This window comes from Triturus cristatus, chromosome 7 (assembly GCF_964204655.1).
Source record: "Triturus cristatus chromosome 7, aTriCri1.1, whole genome shotgun sequence".
Taxonomy (NCBI): Eukaryota; Metazoa; Chordata; class Amphibia; order Caudata; family Salamandridae; genus Triturus; species Triturus cristatus.
This window is the reverse complement of record NC_140590.1, coordinates 98,471,132-98,486,809: the sequence shown is the minus strand read 5'-3', so window position 1 is coordinate 98,486,809 and position 15,678 is coordinate 98,471,132.

Below are 15,678 nucleotides of genomic sequence, written 5' to 3'. Positions count from 1 at the left end.
GGCTGTGTCGCTCTGATACAGACATTTTATTGAAGCCTATTGGACGCTCGTACATCTGTCTGTCCTGATGATGACCCTCCAAACCTTAATGGGTTGAAACACCGTTGACGCAAAGATGTGGCTCTAATTAATGAGGACATATCTCTTTTGCTATGTGTTTTATGTTTTGTTTTGAACTGTACCTTTGTGTATATATAATTGTTTCCTCAGCCACTCCCTGTTTGATTACACATTATATTGTTTATACTTGTTGGTATTGTTTATGTAACTTTATGAGCGCCAATTATTACTGTTTCTATATATTTATATCCAAGAAATAGATTTTCTACTTAAAATATACTTTCTGTACATGGGTATTGTGTGCCCCAAAGAAAATCTACTTGTTTAATTATATACTTTGTTTTTTGGTGTTCTTTGATTTTTGAATAGTTGTACTTGAACCACTGTTTGGATTCCAGTATGTTTTAGCCCCTGGTTCAGGTTCTAGGGTTGCCCCTGTTGTTCGTAATCACTTAGGTTATAGGAACAGCAGTGTAGAAAGGGTTGTCATGGATTCTATTTATTTAGTACGTTTTTTTGTTTGTTTGGCATTTACGGTGCCACTTTAGGCTATGGTACGTTGTACAAGAATTCAACATGATGAGGCAACATTATTGCTTTGAAAACCGCACCTTACCACTGTTTTAAAAGAGTATTCAGAGATCACGTGTTCAGAAATGCACTGTGTGGAAAATGTAATTTACAGAGATTTCCGACCACACACCCTTAAATTGTCCACATTCAAGAGAAGCTAGAGTCTACTTTCTGGCAGCAATTTTATTATCTGTTTACAGAGTCATTTTTGGAAGCACAAGTTGAGGATGCAGACACCTATTGCCAAGACAACACAGCAAATACAAATCAGTAGTGATTATTCTCTGCACACAGAGATTAGGATTTGACCAAAGTCAAACAGTTGGATAAAGTAAGAGAGTACTGTTAGCTCCTTAGGGTAATATTCAATTTGTCTTTGTTTCAGTATTCATCATACACTAACTCTAAGCTTTTAGTCTGATTCTAAGTACTCCTAAAATAGATGAAAATTAGAGAAAAGAATTAAGTACAAATGATGACTGCCATTGAGCACATGGAAAAAAGGGTGGTCAGGATTAAACCATGCCACATCTTCAATCTTGCCCTTAAAACCACAATCAGAGTGTGGGTAAACCTGATGGCATGACCTTAAATGCTTAAAACCATGCCACACATTCAAACTTGAGCGTAAGACGGCAATCAGAGTGTGGGTGAATCTGATAGCATGGTCAGAAACAAACGAATGCTGCACATTCTAACATGCCCAGAAAACCACAATCGGGATGGAAAACACAAGTGGTTCGGAAAAGTCAGTGGTTACTAGACAAATCTGCTGTGAATATTGTTGTACAACTGGCTCGGAGCAGCCCCACTCCGATGTAATCACAAAATGGGCCTCTTGATGTATGTGTGACCATAAAGGACATTGATCTCCTCCCATACCAGGATGTTGGTATCCCCTAAAATCTAGGGCTAATATTAATTTCAGCACCAAGATAGGACTATCCTGGTTTATTTGTTTGTTAGTTTATGTCTCTCAGTGATAAGTCTTCCTGAGCAAGTTAGGGATCCACAGCCCTGAAGAATGCTCCTGAACTGTTAAGGCTACCAATTAGGGCAGAAACATGTTGGCCTAAGAAAGACTGTTTGAGCCATTGTCCTCATACTTACTGTCTTAATTCAGTGTTATAAATATCGGAGGTCCCCACTATTAAGCGTGATATACCGGGGAAATTCAAGTTATTTTTAATAAATCTGCATCCAGTCTTTATCCAGTAGTTTTTATCTAAGAAATCCCACCTGTCAGGATCCTTCAAGAGGTTGTCTGCGCCCTGGTGGTACTATTCTACCAGGATGAGGAGGGGTTGCCGATGATGAAGCATGACACAAGTATGTGTATGTGTGGCTTCCTCTTCCATAAGAATGGTCTTCCCTCATATTCTGACAGGAATTATGTGAGCTCTATACTTTGGACTCTGACTTGTATTCTCAAAATTTGGAAAAGTCTATCTTTTCTCCTTCTGGAGCTACCATACCTGTGTTGTGATTGAGTGTAATGTTGTTTACCACTGATGTCTGACAGTCTAAGACACTATTTCATTCTAAGTAACAGGCGTGTTCTTTTTTGACACTTATGAATTCATTTGGATCATAATGCAAAATGAACATCACTCAATAGCTGACAAAGTTGATCCATGTCTCAAAAGCATGTGGAGCCATTCACTATCTCCTAGTTAAGGATAACACCCATGTTTATTGCTTGAATCTGAGTCTCCTTATGCTAGGCAGTTATGAATGTTGAGTACCCTACCTCTATTTAGTCCTCAGAAATGTACCTTAATGTCAAGTGATTTCCTCAAACTGGGAGAATTGAATGGCCCACACCAATGCCTCCAATAAAGCAAAGAGTTTGACTTTAACAGAATAGTGCTTATGAGCTGTATTAAATAGTACTGTAGTATTTACATACTGCATCATACCTATTATGAGGCCCCCAAAGTGCTTTAGTGGTGGTTGAGTGATAACTTAGTAGAGATGTATAATTTGTAAGATGTTAGTTTATATTGTAGCCTATATCTAGTATGTTAAGTGTTGTGCACAGGATTTGAAGGTATGCTCCAATCATGTCGCAGTTACCTTGTAGTAGCGCTTATTCAGGAAAGTGAATGCGCAACACATAGGATCTCAATTTGCATTTATGTCCCTTTACATCTTATAATCTGCTCCTGACGGATCACATATTAGTAGAAGCCGGGTTTCATTGTCCTTAGGGTCTACATGGTTATTGATTATCTTTTTTATGATAGAGACTAGGTGAGATTGTCAGCAGTCCTAACATGCCACTTTCAACATCTCAGTTCTCCTTATATATTGCTGCAGGTGGACTTCGCGGCCATTGCCAGGAATTGACTATAGCTATAGCAGCTCATTCATGTCAAGAGGGGGTGGGGTGTATCACAACTTCGATTTCTGGACAGAGAAATCTCCCACAATGTGGGACTTTCTGAAATTACAGAAGTAATGTGGGTAGAGCCTTTCTCTCATGGTTTCTACCCTGCTGGATCCTAAACATTCCACTGTACCAGTCTAGCGACCATTAGGGTTGACAGAGTAACTGCCAAGCACATGTAAAGATGTTGGCCTTCTTATGGGTCCGAGGGCCTGAATTACAAAGGTAAACTAACATGTTTGTTTATGTTTACAGTTTTTCTGTATTCACAAAACTGCATTTTAATAGTTCATAGTTGGGCTGGAAACGCTACATATAACAAAAATTGGACAGACCTCATCATCATCATCATGAACTTTATTTGGTTTAATCCAAACCATCAAAGTATACATAATCAATAAATACCAATCATTTACTAAATTAATAATCTTACTCAATTTCCAAATAAAAATGGCATAAATAAAAACCTCCATAAACAGTTAACAAACTACAAACAATAACACCCTCTTTCTCCCTACTCTGTGTCTTGCTTCAGCGCTGAGACGCCTCATTGCCGAGGCAGCCCTGCGCTATACAAGTATTCTACTCTAATCTATTTAAAGTGCTTTGTGCCTGTTGTAAATAATTATTCAAAATAAAAATATCACTTATAGCAACATACATGTTGCCCTGGGCATGATTACAACTCCAGTAGTACGAAAAATAAAAACATCATAGACAGTCTAGGTCACAAATGTCTGCCACCTATCATAAACATCCAGAAAAACCCTGCTTCCTTTAAACACAATAGGGTTTGATGTATCAGTCTTGATGGGACCTTAATGGTAGTTGGGCCACCAAGGCGGAATCTCACATAGAGACTTTTAGCTAAAGGTGGTGAGATCAAATCAAGAAAGGGCTTGAACTTATGGTATGACTCAAAATTTAGGAACTCGGTGGTTGGACACCCTTCAGTCATAGTTGTTGCATTCCGATCGGCCACATAAACCCAGTATTAAGCTTTTACATTAGCAAAATAATATTTACTGATCCTCTCTGGACAATCCCATAGACTAATCAGAATCCGTCCCTGGGATCTACACCAAGTTGCAACATTGAGTAGCCAAGGAATCTGTTTAGTACCACTCCTTTTTAGGACTTCCCTCAGAGAATCACAATAATTGCTTAAGTCTAGTGTGGTCCATAAATGCAGCTGGTACATCAAGGGTTTTAGTGAGGCCCCGCATCCCCAATTGTCTTCATCCCAAGAATGAAAAATAATGGGTTCAGCGGGGAGCTAACCATGACAGAGATGAGGGATTTAAAGTATATATTCTCACACCCCGCCAACTTGTGCGTGTGAACGTGGCCCCATATCTTTGCTCCATATAGTGCTGCATTTTGAGCTTTCGCCCAATAGACCTCCAGAGTGGGGGTTATTGACCGAGTCTGGGTCTGTCTATGGAATCGTATTATGGGTTTAAATGTGACATAGGTTAAAGTAACTTTTGTCTAGGTGTGGTTCCTAATCAAACATGTCAATCAACCTAACTCCAGGGTAATGAAAGGTTAACACCCTCTCTAGCGTTTTTTTGGCTATTCTCACTGCTCTTGTTCTGCCCTTACTCTTTCGGAATACCATATACTTGGTTTTCTCCGCATTTAATTCCAAGCACCTAGATACACAAACAGCCCAAAATGTATCTAATAGTTTCTGAAGGCAAATTGGGCTCCTGGAAATAAGTAGAGACTCGTGTGGGAACTGCAAGATTAGTATTTTCCTGCCATTCAGAACTGTAGAATCGTTTGCACTTTCCCTCAGTTCATTAACTACTTCATTAACATACAGGGAAAATAATGTGGGTGCGAGTACGCATCCTTGGCGCACTCCGTGCTGGATAGGAATCTTAGCAGTTAGTTCGCCCTGTTTCCCCCGCCTAACTTGCTCATAGTTTCCCTCATGCAACCTTGCAACCAGGTTTACCAGATTTAAAGGAGCTCCCATCCCTAGCAGAACTTTCCAGAGCAATTCTCGGGGCACAAGCTTGAAAGCAGCTCACAGATCGACAAAGCTACATACGTGTTTTTTAAACGATAGGACAGACCTACATTTTTATGTGTGGAGTTCTCTACCCCAACTGCAGAGTCTCTGCACTCATAAACTTATTATGCAAATGCAGTTTTGTGAATACTGAAAAAGCGTAAACTTACACAAGCGTGTAAGTTTACCTTTGTGAATCGGGCCCTGAGATGGCAGTGTGAATCAAAAGCGGTCATTTTAGCAATTGATAGCTTATGCATGGCACCTGCTTGCAGAGTGATTTTATGCATGTCGCTGGCACACATAATTTTGGCTGTGGTGCACAGAGATCATTGATTGCCACACACAGAGGCACACATGTAGAGGGAACATTGTCTATAAAAATTTAATTCAAGCATATATCTAACTTCATCTGATTTTGTGATGTGATCATAAATGCTTAACTGAAAAGAAGAGCAATGCATTTGCACCTACAAAAGATGATTCAGATATCTAATACTCCCTTTTCCATAATTTCCCAGTTTTTTGAGTTTTTTAATTTTGTTCCTTCACAAGTGAGATTCCTCTGCCCCAAAATTCGGTGTTCTAGTAAGTCCACTGGTTTCTCTGTTATCTGATTCGTGATTTATACCTATCAACCAACAGAACAATTCCCATATGTACCTTTACTGTTGCAACCTCACTGTAAAAGGCCACATTAGTGAGTAAAGTGCAGGATTCCCCTAGCAACGGAGGCAAGCTTTGTGGACTGCATGGGCAGGACATGGCTGTCCTATCTGAGAAGAGTGAGTGTATTAATGATCAGGTAGGTGGGTGGGCGTGCCTGAAGTCTACCAACTGTAAGAATCATTTAGGTTTTGAAAGTTGGTAGAGAGAAGGTCAAGAGGAGAAAGCCTCTTAAGCATTTTGGGCCAGAAGTACAAAGGTTGTATTTTGTTCGCAAACAGCCCGATTCACAGAATCAGACCGTTTGTTGACAAAAAAAAGGCAGTTTTTCACAGTAGAAAAGGCCCAGTTTGTGATTTGGTTACCTGTTACCAAATCGCAAATTGGCGTTGTGATTCGGTATAAGGAAGGAGCGTGTTTAGTTAGTTTGTCCCTTCCTAATGGCGAATCGCAGGGTATGTGTGAATGTTTTGCGACTGAAATGTGGTCGCGAAACATTTTCATTTTAGCATCTACTTCAAGGTGGTAGCCATTCACATATGTTTTGTGAGTGTTTGTAAGAAACAATTTCTAAGAGTAGGCAGTCGTCCCTGAAAACTTCTTCTTTTTCTTTTTGAAATGCCACCTGTTTTCCTTTAAGGAAAACGGGCTACATTAAAAAAAAAAGCGTTGCTTTATTGTAAAGCAATCGCAGACACGGTGGTCTGCTGATCCCAGCAGGCTACCATCCCTGTTATTTTTACAAATCCCTATGGGTCACAAACCAAGACTAAACTACGTACATTTGGCCCATAGTTTTTTGCACTCGTGGGGCGCACTCCAGCAGCAGCCCATGTCTGTAGTTAGCCTGCCTGTCATAATTATTATGTTTTTCTTCACCTTTAGGTCATGACATCCTCTTCCATAAATTACCTGTACTTATTGATTAATCAAAAGTGAATATGAATGATCAAGTCAAGTCCACATTCTTTACATATTGTTCTTTTCCTGCAAATATAACTGTCAAGCTTCCATGAATACATTTGTCGTATTAAATCACTGAAATTGATAATTTGAAGTGTAATGTTTGTTATAAAATTATAGAGTTTCTGGAAGGTTGATAATTACCTGTTAAATTTTGTTGTCCTTTCAAAAGAATACTGCCTAACGGACCAAAAATAAGTCCAAGGGCTTTACGCCATTTATTGTTAAATGTTTATCCAGAAAGGTATCAAAAAACTTCTGAATACATTTTTAAAATCTGCACATAGATTTCTGAAAGTAAGAGAGAAGCTTCAGAACAGGTGACAGAAGGACAGACCCAGTCGCACGCCCACCTTAACTGAAGCTTGGAGGGACTAGGCCTTTCACTGGTTGTCTCCGCTGGTCGCACTGCTGTCTGTTCTTATCATCTACACACTGTTGCCTTTGTGAGCTGAAAAAGGAATTCATTATTCTGGAATCAGGTTTGTGGTTGTAAATGTCTTTGAAACTCCGAATTGGCATTTATTTTCTTAAGTGATTCTAGTGTGCTGGTGCTACAGAATACCTAGCAAAAATCCTAGAGTATTTTTACTGGTCACACTACTCATAAGCTGCCTGGCTGCCTTAATTTTTCTTTCTTGTGGTCACAACTCATATTGTGTGCACTAGATTAGAGTTTTTGTTTTAAAATAAATATTTTGAAATATGTATTCCATTTTCCAGTGATCCTTGAGAGTGTTATCATTTATGAAAGAGGATCTGGACTTCCAGCTAGTTGTCCTTGTAATGTGTGCCGAATGTTGTCTGAAATTCATCTTATGTAAATATTACTCAGTATGTTTTGTATGGCTTGTTGTCTACCTGCTTTTCTGTGTTGGGTTGGCACATTAACGGCATCCTTGGTGCCAGGTAGTCACAAACTGAACCCAGCAACTCTAGAAAATTCTTCAGAACCCCCCAGGAAAGTAAATGAACTTTGCCCTGGAGAATCTGAATAGACACCCACGGGATATATGTACAGAATGGTATATAGAGTTACAGGAAGTGACATAAATGAATAATCCAAGCAAGAGGACTTTATTTGCCATTGCCTATTTGACAGGTACTCAGTACTAGATTTCCCATCATCATACATGGGAAGTGACATCACTGGTTTCCTACCAAAACTGTCTTTAAAAGAAGAAGCTGAGCAAGAGGACTTCATTTCCCACTTCCCTTCTGCACAGGAAATGACATCATTGAATTTCCTATCATTCATTTTCACAGGAAGCGACATCACTGGATTTCCCATCTGCACAGGAAGTGACATCACGGGTATATCACCAAAACCGTCTTTAAAAGTAGAAGCCAAGAAAGAGGACTTTCCTATTTCCCATCTGCACAGGAAGGGACGCAACTGGTTTCCCACCCACGGTGCCCTCCACTCTTCCCTGGGCAATTTAATTCTGGCTGCAACATGGACACAAATCGGTTGCGCTGCTGGTGTGCCGAAAGTATGTCCATGAGCACCTGGACTACACCCAATGCCAGCAAGCCTGGATCTCCCCCTTGATGCTGTTAACCTCGGCCACCGCATCTCTGAATTGCTGCCACACCACACAACACAGGAGGAGCATTCACATGCACCTCCCTTTTAATGCTTTCCAACTCCAACATCCTCTAATCCAACACCAACCTCACCCAGCATGCCACTCACTCACACTTGCAGAAACCAGCCACCCACTGACGCTAACAAAGGCCAAACACCCCACAAATAACACAGCACACTTGCATGCATGCTCCTCCACACCTCCCAAACATATCATGGAGATATGGGACCTACTGCACAACCACACTAGGGACCTGTTGTTTCCCACTAAACCCAACTTCTGCACTGGACATTGCTAAGCCATCCCTGACGGATACATGATCATTAGGCAAGACCATCAGCACAAGGAGGTGGAATCCCCATCATATTCAAAGATACCAATAGCTGCACCACCTACATGGACACCCTCAACTGCTACATGGAACACCTCAAGTTCCATAAACACATCACAACAAACTTCTCCCTGGGTGGGCGCCTTGTATACAGACTGACAAGACTCCACACCATGTTCACCAGCAACATCACAAACTTCGTCTCATCCCTCATCATCAAAGCCAGCACCTTCATCCTCTTTGGAGACATTAAGTTTCATCTAGAAGACTTGCATGACCCAAACTCTGCGGCACATCTAGATAACCTAGGAAACCTTGTTGTAAACCAACATATTACTGAAACCACCCATACCTACTAGACCCAATTTTCTCCTCAATCAGCAACTTTGCATTTAAGAAGCCAGCAACAATGACCTGTACTGACCACGCCTTTGTCAGCTTCACTATATCCATCCTGCACCATCACAGACCTACCACCACTGGGACCACCCGCTAAAGCTGGAAAACTAATCAGTAGAGGATTAGGCTTCCAACCTCTCCGAGCCTTGGCCAGAGCACACCAGTGACTTATTGAAAGTCATCAAAAACCTCAACAGATGGACCACTGCATGCACCACCACCATGGCTCCATCCAAGCGCAACCTAAAGACAAAAGACTGACCACAGGCCAGCAGTATACAGAGGAACTGATAAAACACCACTGCAAGCAACTGGAAAGCATATGGAGAACAAGCCTAGACACTGTAGATAAAGCCATCTTCAAATCGGCACTAAGACACTACCACCAGCTGATACAGAATACCATGCACACAGCTCTTGCAAATCACATTGACACCAACAGTAACAGCAGCAAGGAAATCTTGGCCATCATTAAATAATTCACTGTGCCTAGTGCCACCTTCAGCAACATCACCCCTCACAAGACCTTTGTAACAAATTCTTGAACTTCTTTCGCAACAAAATCACATCCATGTACAGCAGCTTCAGACTCAGCCAGACCCCGTTACCTTTGCAGCTCAACTTCCGATCACATCCAATAAACAAACCCTAACCTCAAGGTTTGCCGTCACCAAAGACCATTCATTGAGGGACTCCATCTGACCCTTACCTCACCACGCCTTCACCAAAGGACCCCTACTGATCAGAGAAGAACTAACACACATCCTAAATGCCTAGAGAAACTATTCCTCCGACACCTCACAGACCACCTCAGCAACAACTAGCCTGGATAAAGGCCTCACCACAATACTCATCGCCTCCATAGGTGACTCCTGCATGATCCTTGACACGGGTGACAAGGCAGCTCTCTTTCTTTTGGACCTATCAGCAGCATTTGCCGCAGACCTCATGATGATGTGACAGATGCATTTGACACAGTCTCACACCCAATCCTCATCAGGTGCCTGCATGAAATTTGCATCCAAGGACCCTCTGTCTGCTGAATCAGCACGTTCATAATGGCAAGAATACAAGCTATCAGCCTGGCACCTTACCTCTTGGATGTCGGCAAACACATCTGCAGAGTGCCTTAAGGTTCATTGTTCTGCTCCACTCTCTTCAACACATACATAATCCCTCTCGCTGAGTCATCTTCACACACATTATGTCCTCTCCTACACAGATGACAAGAAACTCACACTCTCCCTCTCAGACAAAACCCTCAACACAAGACATAAATACTTTGTCTGCATGGCGGAATCTGCTAACTGGTTGAAAGCCAACTGTCTCAAGCTCAACACAGGCAAATCAGCAGTAGGGATCTTCAACAAGAACACCTCAGCATGGGACTCCAACTGGCAGACCGTAAAACGTGGACCCACACCAGGAACCTCAGACTTATCATCAAAAGCAAACGGGATACACTGTCACTGAATCCTGCTTCGACACCCTGAAGACGCTGATGAAGATCTTCAAATGGCTCTTAAGCAACACTATAAAAAACTGGTTGTCAGCAGCAAGTTGTACTGTAGGAAGAGCCTCCATGCCAGGGTCACCAAACAACCAAACTAGACTACAAACCATCCAGAACTTGGAAGCCAAACTTATTCTTAACCTCCCACAAGACCTCACTTCACACCACACCTCAGGGAACTACACTGGCTCCCAATACACAAAGTGCGTAATTCTAACTCCTCATACACACATTGTGTTGTGTGTTTCCTGCATGGCTGATTGCAGTTTTCCCTATGTTAATCTAATTGTGCACTTTGTAGGCAGCATTTTAGTTTGCACATGTTACTATATAAACACGCTTGCTTTTATGCCACATTGTATTTTCACACTAAACCTGCATATGTTTTCTTGTTCTGTTCTTTTCCTGGGATTTAGTCTGCACACCACAGACAAGATCAAACAACAATGCCCCTTGTAATTTTCTCTGGTTAGGCACTAGCACCTAGACATAACATGAGGATGCAGCTGTTTTGTGTCAACAAATCAGAAGTTCCACTGTGTCTCGTCCATCCCATGCATTCAAATATATTTTGGTTGCAGTTGATTCCTGCTCTAGTTTCCTCTGGGTTTGGCCAAAGCGCCCAGCTGACACTTGAACTGTTATTGAAGACTTCCAAGTCCCTGTTGGTACATATGCCTGTTGCGCATTCCACTTGAACCAAGACCTGGCTTTCACTTCTAAATCATTATTTGATTCGATGAAGTCCATGGGTGGGCAAGAGCATTTTTCTTCTTCATATAGACCCGAGGGTAATTCTGTTGTGGAGAAAATTAACTGTGACCTAAATCAGTCCTTAACGACTAGAGTATTAGGTACAGGGCATCGTTAGTTGAACCATCTTTATGGGGCTCATCAAACATTAAATAACCTCCCTCAAAGATCTCTAGGTGAGTGGACCTTGTACGAAGTGCTTTTTGGCCTCAAGATGTATCTTCCTGGCTGTGATGTTCCAGACGTTGCGGCGGCTGCCACAAACTTTGACGTAGATGACCATTGTGCTGTCTTACAGAACCTACAAATGTTTTGTGACACAATCTCGCAAACAATCGCTCTTCCAGTACTGCAGATCAAATTCTGGTTCCTGGTTGGCTTTCAAAGATTGGAAATCTGGTTTGAAAAAAGATGGCAATCAAAAAGGAATTCAGCCCAATGTACCGTGCACCTGGTCCCCTAGGCATTGAAGGAACAAAAACTGTGATTTTGCCACCACTTCCAACATATAAATACAAACGCTACACCATGTGGCCAATTCTCCATGTTATTTCATTTATAATGATTTTATTTATAATGATCCACCATTGGCGAATCCTTCTGATGTGGATTTTTCTAGGCCTCCTGCTGAGTCACAGCCGCCTCTTTTCCAGCTGTACTCCGGTACTATATGGATCAAGATGATTTTTCTTCAGACAGTTCTTCTGTTTTGCACCCGCCTCCAGCGCAGATTTGTCTTTTTATTTCTTAGATAGAACACACTTATCTTATTCCTCCTTGAATATACTTCCCTTGGTTTTTCTGTTCATGTGAATTGAATTAGTGACTTTTTTTCCTACTAATAAATGACCATTACCTCCCGAAATGTTCTGCGACAGAACTGGTCAACGGGGTGTTGGCCCTTCACCCTTCATCACATAAGCTGAAATGAGACTTGTCCATTGTAGACATTTCAGCCGGTCCAGTGACTAATAGAATCCTACGGAGATCCTGCAGATACCGTAAGTGTTCAAAGTTTCTGTGGATGATGTATTAGTACTGGGGTTGCATTCGGATGATTGAGATGTTGATACTGTAAATTCTATGCTTTCTGAATTAACATACTATACTGTCTTTAAATAAGAAGATCTATATCCTAATTCTGCTAACTACGCTTAAATGTTCTGCTACCATCATCCTGGACATCATTTTCTGCACAGTTAGTGGATAGCGTCCCCATTTTAATTATACACAATGGGAACATTATCCATCTCTCCCTTAAGTGAGTTCCGAAAAGACAAACTTACATATTTCACAGGATATGACACTTCAAACCCAAATTACTATTACTTTAAATTGGTTCCCACTACACCAAAAACATATATGCTTACTCAAACTAAGCTTATGTATACTGCTAGGTTTGTCAATGAATTAGCACTGAAAGGTTATGAGTACTGGAAAGACACCACCGATTTAAAATCCATATGGGGTACGAAATCCTGGCAGGTTCAGGGAACAGAGACCTTATTCTGAGCATGTTTAATCCCCACACAAATGGTGTTTTTGAGTTAAAAAATACAACAGACTACCTGTCTGGGATTAGCAAATATTTAAGAAATGAAAGCCCCAACCATTCCTTCAGTGGCTTGCTTTGATATCTGGCAGAGTTAAACAAATTACACTGAAGAATAATTAAATAGCATGGTGCAAAATGTTGTATATAATTCCTTGTTTTCAGGCTCTGGCAGATGTTTGTTGTGGCCAGTGGTGGCAATGATTGTCATGCTTGTTTTCTTAATTCCACACCTGGGTTTAAATTAGGCAGACCTGATCCCCGATATCCGCAGTCAATACATTCTAGTATTGTGTGGCACAGAGGAGAAGAAGGCAGGGAGTCAGGGATTGCTTGTGCAAACAGAGAGGTTTTATTTATTCTAACACGTTCCCCAGGCACAGATCATGGAACATAGAGGAGTTCAAAGGAGTCTTTACTCTTTTGCGTCAGAGAACAGGGGTTAGTCGGGAGGTTCTTGTGGCTTCTCTTCCACTGAGAGAGGGGAGTCTGTCCGGTGGCTTCCTCCGTTCTGTGACCCAGTAAGCAGGAACACAACACCAAAAAAACAAAAAAAGACCTTGTAAGGGGAACGGTGAGGCGTGACATAGTAAAAAGCGGAAGTGAAGGAGCAAACACCCAACTAACACCAGTGACGCGCTATTGCTTTCCTGGAAGTGCTTAAGCGTTGTGATGATATGGCGGTTAAACACAGCCCCAAGCTATAGCGGCTTAGCGGGTGGCCCGTCCCTTCCTCCAGACTTCCCCTTATCCCATATGGCCCCCAGCTGGTCCTGTACCTTTGTAAGCCACGACCCTCCTCGGCCGTGGCGGCTTCAGCATGTCGCTGGAACGGGTCCGGCTCCCTCTTTCCTTGGTCCTCGTTGGGTGGTCCGTCCGTCTGTTGAGGTTCTGCTCTCAGCTCCGCTTTCGGGTCAAACCAGCTCCGCAGTCCTCCTAGCCCTGGTGCCATAAGGAAGGTCCGCACTTCCGGGTTCTGGCTCCTCTGATGCACGTAGGCGGATCCCGGATGAGTAAACCAGTTCCTCCTTCTCTTCCTCTTTGAAGGGAGATCTGTTAGCTGACCAAGTCACGTGAGCGGCCCGGGAGGCCGGGGAAAGCGAGGCCTTAAACGGACAATGCGCCTCAGGAATAGGAGTCTGCAAATAGCGGAGGGGACATGGTGACATGTAAGGCGGCATCTGATCAGTATAAGGGGCGAAGGTGAACGGGTCAGCAGGCTGCGCCTCGCCACATATTGTTATCACCTATTCGGTGGGTAGGTTATGTCAACAATGGTTGGAACATTTCACAGTGTCTGCAATGAAACAACATCTTTCTCTCATGTCTGGGAACATGAATTTATCAGGTTTGCTTTAGGTCATTAATCCCCACATTCTAAAAGATGTATTTATTCCACCTATAATGAAATTAGGAAACTAGCACATGGAAGCTGCTGCACATTTAAGACAAATTTATCAGGATCATTTTGATAAAGTGGTAACTGTTGTTGATAATAGTATTAATACATTGTCATTTCGTGTTTACAATTTGAACATTGTGTTGTCTGTTATTGCTGTTGTGCAGAGTGACATGTCAACACAATATCATGGACAAAGTAAACTTAGATCTATAATGCAGTTTAGCTGGACGCTTCAAACTTAAAAATGGGCACATTCCATAGCACTGTTTAAATTGTACAAACAAAAGGAGATGATGGACGGAGCGCTGAAACATTTCAGACACTCACCCCCATTCACAGATCTGGGTTGAATCCATCATTATTCTTTACCTCACTTCGCCACCTCAGTTCAGACCCAGCTATATGCAAATCAGTCTAGACTCTGTGCCTCATGGGAACAGTCCAGCCCGAACTGCTAAGCCAGGTCTTCCCTGAACCAGAAATAAGCATCCTGGGACTGGTTTCTGGGTAACACCCTTCATCAGCCAGGCTAGCTTGAATCCAGTGGCAAAGCGAGCAAGGGACCCACGTCTGGGCATATCCTGCCAACTTAGGGCGAACAAAGGAAACACAAGGAGATGATGGACGGAGAATTGAAACTTTTTAGACACTCACCCCAGTCACAGATCTGGGTTGAATCTGTCATCATTCTTTAGCTCACTTTGCCACCTCAGTTCAGACCCAGCTATATGAAAATCAGTCTTGACCCTGTGCCTCATGGGAACAGTCCAGCCTGAACTGCCAACCCAGGTCTACCCTGAACCAGAAACAAGCATCCTGGGACCGGTTTCTGGGTAACACCCTTCATCAGCCAGGCTAGCTTGAATCCAGTGGCAAAGTGAGCAAGAGACCGACGTCTGGGCATACCCTACCAACTTAGGTTGAACAAAGCAAACACTCACTTTGCCACTGGATTCACGCTAGCCTGGCTGATGAGGGCTGTTAGCCCGAAATCAGTCCCAGTATGCTTGTTTCCGGTCCAGGGAAGACATGGCTTGGCAGTTCGGGCTGGACTGTTCCCATGAGACTGATTTGCATATAGCTGTGTCTGAACTGGGGTGGCGAAGTGAGCTAAAGAATGATGATGTATTCAATCCAGATCCTTGACTGGGGGCGAGTGTCTAAAATGTTTCACTACGGACCACGGACCACAGGTAGTCGACCAATCATCGTATGTTGAGACTGACTCCTTTATGGAATCCTTTGCATTCTAATTGGCAAGTAGCACAATGGATTCCTCCAAAGAACTATAATTTGACTGTTTTTCCAAATTGACACTTTCTTCTATTTGTTTTCAGTAAGTTTCATTTTTATAACTATGCTTTGAGTATGTTTACCCTCAAACTACATACTATTATCCTGATCAAAGGGAGGGTGTTGTGTGTTTCTTACACAGCCGATTGTAGTTTTCCCTTTGTTAACCTAATTG